Consider the following 4,934-nt stretch of genomic DNA (forward strand, 5'->3'; position numbering starts at 1 on the left):
TGGGGCTAGGACAAAATGAGCCCATCTGTGCCAGGGGGCTGGGCAGGCCAGGGTAGCAGGTAAAGACCTAGACTGTCCCACTGCAGTTTAAAATTTTTCAGTTACACCTTTGCCAGAGAGGGCAAAATGACCACAGTAATAGAAGTCAGAGTTGGAATCCTCACTCTGCCACTTATTTGCTGTGTGACCCTGGGCCGGTTCCTTAACCTCTCTGTGTCTTGGTTTTCTCTTTCTTGAGCCGGCTGTGAAAGTTTAATGAGTTGATCTATGTGAGGCACTCAGCACAGTGCCCAGCACGTAGAAAGTGCCCCGTGAGAGTGGTGACTCTGCTCTGTTTCCTGGGGGCACACATGTAGTCACCGTTCAGCAAGATTTTACCACGAGTTCACCTCCTGCACAAGAGAAATGAGGGATCAGGGATGGGACCATGAACAAAGCACACAGAATTCCCACTCCCAGGGAGCTGGCATTCCGGTGAGGAGACAGTCAACCCAGAAACTGTGAACAGTGAAAATGCGGTTTGTCGGATGGTGACAAGTGCTGTGGAGAAGAGCCTCAATAGGGGAAGGCAGTGAGTGCAAAGGGGACCGGGAGGGTTGCCAGGACTCAGCGTGTGGCTCCCTGGGAGAAGAAGAGGCAAGTGCAAAGGCCCTGAGGTGGCAGGAGGCCCGGGAGGCTGGCGGGAGTGAGGGTGTGGGGGAGGGGGTGAGGCAGAGGTGAAGGGCAGACGGAGCCAGCACCTGTGGGCCAAGGGCACAGCTCGGCTTTTCCTGTGAGACCGGAGTACATGCCCAAGTAGATATTTATTTTTTAATTTAGACAGATAGGAACTGAGCTCTTCACCACACTGAGTACAGTAAAGGCATTAGGATAAGGTGTGTTAATCACACAGCAAATGAGCCTCATATCTAATCTTTTCTTTTCTTTTCTTTTCTTTTTTTGAAAGTAAAGAATAAACTCCTGGGGCACTTGGGTGGCTCAGTCGCTTTAGTGTCCGACTTAGGCTCAGGTCGTGATCTCAGTTTGTGAGTTCGAGCCCCGTGTCAGGCTCTGTGCTAACAGCTCAGGGCCTGGAGCCTGCTTCAGATTTTATGTTTCCCTCGCTCTCTGCTCCTCCCCCACTCACATTCTGTCTCTCTCAAAAATACATAAACTTAAAAAAAAAAAAAAAAGAATAAACTCCCATGATGTGTGTGGCATTGACAATTTGAAAGCAAAAAGGAGTGAGAAGGACCTGGACCCCCGCCTGCCAGAGTACCCCCACCCCAGCTCAGGCGTCACTCTGGAGTAGCTGCGGGGTAACTAATGGGGCCCAGATGTGCCCAGAGGTGGCCCTGGCCCCGGGCCTGCCTGCCAGGACACTGCGTGGCGATCAGCTTTACAGCCAGTTTATTTCCTGGACTCGTTTTAAAGAAGAGCCCAGGGGAGGATCGAATGGCCCCGCCAGACCCTGCTGCTTCCCACTCCATCTCTGGCAACCCCACGGCTCTGAGCAGCTTGGGCCCAGACAGAGGGGGCAAGTTCTGCCCTGTGGGAGAAAGCCAACCAGTAAAAATAGAAGGAACCGTGAGGCTAGAAAATCACCACTCGGCAACCACCACAGTAATCATTGATTTGGGCAAAAATCGCCAGTGAGGGCTGCAACGGTGGGTGGAAGCTTGGGTAGTAACAGGATATTCACATGGTCTTGGAATGTCTCCCCACAGGATAGAGATTAAACACAAAAGGGGAAAAAGAGGAGCTTTATCCCCGCGAAACCGGGCAGACTCCTCCTTAACCGAGTGCTCAAAGTTGACGTCACCCATAAAGGAACAAGTGGACCTCATGTGCCTCATGATACCTTGCACTGAGAAAGACACAACGCCGTTTCTGCGGTTCGGCCAAAAGCACACGGCCCCAGCTCGCTCTCTGCCCTTCCCCCACTCACATTCCGTCTCTCTCAAAAATACACTAAAAAAAAAAAGAATAAACTCATCATGAGGAAGCATCAGGAAAATCTAAATTGGGGGACATTCTACAAAATAGCTGGCCCGAATCCTTCAAAAACATCAAAATCACCAAAGACCAAGAAAAGAGCTATTCCAGAATAAAAGGAAACAAGGTTATAGGACAAGCTGGGACCTGGGACCTCGCCCCTCAGGCACCCCCAGCGTGCTGCCGAAGACATCACGGGGACCGTTACGGAAACTTGGCTCTGACCGTGCTAACGTTAGATAATAGTGTTGCACCAATGCTCAATTTCCCGATTTTGATCATTGAACAGTTGTTATATGAGAGAACGTTCTTATCCTTAAATATCCATGCTCAAAAATTTTATTTTTTGAGAGAGAGAGAGAGAGAGAAAGCATGAGTCAGGGAAGGGACAGAGGGAGAGAGAGAGAATTTTAAGCAGGCTCTATGCTCAGTGCGGGGGCCCAACACAGGGCTCGATCCTGTGACCCTGGGATCATGACCTGAGCTGAAATCAAGAGTCGGACACTCAACCGACTGAGGCCCCCAGGCGCCCCTCCATGCTTAAATGTTTAACAGTCAAGGGGCATCAATGTCTACAACTTACTCTCAAATGGTTCTGAAATAAATAATGTGTGGGTACGTGTCTGTGTGTGTGTGTACAGAGAGAAGATGCAAGTATAAGAAAATGTTCAAAATTTTGAAGAATCTGAATGAAAGATTCCTGGTGTTTGTACTTTTCTGTCAGGTTAAATTATTTCAAAATAAAAAGCGTTTTAAAACATCTAAAAAACTGGGGGGCCTAAAAAACTGGGGGGCCTGCCTGGCTCAGTTGGTAGAGCATGCCACACTTGATTCTCCAGGTCATGAGTTCGTTCTCCATGTTGGGGGTAGAGATTACTTAAAAAAGAAAAAAAAAAGAAGTCTTTAAAATAATAATAATAATAATAAATCTAAACACCATCTCCCTATTCCTCTCTCATTTCATTAAAAAATTTTTTTTAATGTATTTATTTCTGAGAGAGAGAGACAGAGAACGTGAGCAGGGGAGGGTCAGAGAGAGAGGGAGACACAGAATCTGAAGCAGGCTCCAGGCTCTGAGCTGTCAGCACAGAGCCTGGCGCGGGGCTCGAACCCATGAACCGTGAGATCATGACCTGAGCTTGTCTGACGCTCATCCGACTGAGCCACCCAGGCGCCCCACTCCTCTCTTATTTCAGACCACCCCATTCCACCTCCTGAGACTCCCTAGAGAAATGCTTTAATTATTTTATTGTAAATCCAGAGTTTCCAGATGCAAATATAAACAGGAATGAAGAATAGGCTTATTTCCACCCTCTCTTCTTCCCACAAAAGGAAGCATGGACTGCAAGTTATTTTTCATGTAGCAGTGTGGCTAAGCAGGGACTATTCCGTGTCAGGACACAGGGACCCTCCTCATTACTTTTTCCCCACNTTCCCTCCCTGCTTAGGTGCCCACGGGGGCCCAGAGGCTCCACTAAAATCCCAAGTCCTCACGAAGCACACATGCTCTCCAGGACCCAAGCGGCTCACCCATCCCACCCCCACCCCCGGTCTTTCTCTGCGGAGGGCAAGTTCATTCCAGCCCCTAGGCCTTTGCGCTTGCCACTCCCTCCTCGCCTGAACTGTCTCTTCCTTCAGGTCTCAGCAGCCTGCCTTATCCTTATCCGGAGGAGGAAAGCGGCTTGTGTTCTGTCTCCACGACTAGAACCTCCGTGCCACGAGGGCAGGGGGCACTCTCTGTCCGCTGCCGCTGTGGCCCCCCCACCCCCACCCCCGGGGCCTGGTACAGGGCCTGGCTCACGCGGTGCTCCAGGCCTACTGAACGCACGCCCGTTTCCAGTCCCCGGGAAGGAAGGCACAGCCATCGCCCCATTTTGTAGAGGCAGAAGCTGGGGAGCCCCGAGGGGGCAGAGCCTGGCTCTAGGCCCTGACTGGGGCACGGGCCAGGCATCCCCGTGTCCCAGGATAATCAGAGCCTGGTACACCCCATCCTGGATGCTGGGGAGGGGTTTCACCAGGCGTGCCCTCCCCCCCCCCCACTGCCACCCCAGGGGGTGTGAAGTCATTTATTCCCTCACCATCGGTGGTGTCTCCGCACCTACCGTGGGCTGGGATGTACATGGCGGCCCAGAGACTGGGACACAGTAGGCCCTCAGCAAATTGGTGCCCAACCCCCGTCCCCCCCTCCCCCCCCAACTCCCTGACTTCCCTTCANTCTTTTGGGAGGAAAGCTGCAAGTCATTAAGGGCTGCTCCCGGCCTGCGGGTCACCATTTCCTGTTTAGAAGAAAGAATCATCTCTCCTTTGGAACACGAAGCTCCCCCCACCCCCGGCCTGACTCTGGGGCTCTGGGGCTCTGCGACGCCTGTGAGGCCTGCTCGGCTCCCCGCAGGAAACTGGCACCTTCAGCACCTTTTGTGCTCAGAACGGACACTCATTTTCTCCCGGCCCCAGGAGGGCCCCAGAGGTGAGGTCACCGTGACAACCAGCCAGGAGTGAATTATCCCAGCCGAGGACCCAAGCTGACCATCTTCCCATCCTGTCCTCGAGCAGGAAGCTGAATGACCCCTACCCTTTGGCCTGGCTTCTCACCCTCTCGGCTCCAGCCAGCCAATTTCCTTGCATCAAAGGCCATTTGGTACCCAGCAGCCAGACAGAGGTGTGGGTCCGACAGGGAGGCCGGAGTGGGGCCCAGAGCCCTTGGAAACAGGAAGGACATCCTCTGTCCCCTTCTGGCTCACAGCATTCCACTCCCTCCCCACAGGCAGCCTGTCCCTCCCCAGAAGGCCTGTGGTGCTGGGGCAAAGCCGGCAGCCTGTCTGGTTGATAAGACCCAGGGAGCTGGCTTCTCACCCCGTGGGCCTGGCCAGCCTCACACTGGAAGGCTGAATCAATCAGGGTCACAATGTCGAGTGCAAGGACCCTGCACCCCCACCCCCCCCCCCCCCCCACCCCCGCCA

This window comes from Crocuta crocuta, unplaced genomic scaffold (genome assembly GCF_008692635.1).
Source record: "Crocuta crocuta isolate KB4526 unplaced genomic scaffold, BGI_CrCroc_1.0 scaffold27, whole genome shotgun sequence".
In the NCBI taxonomy this organism is placed as follows: domain Eukaryota; kingdom Metazoa; phylum Chordata; class Mammalia; order Carnivora; family Hyaenidae; genus Crocuta; species Crocuta crocuta.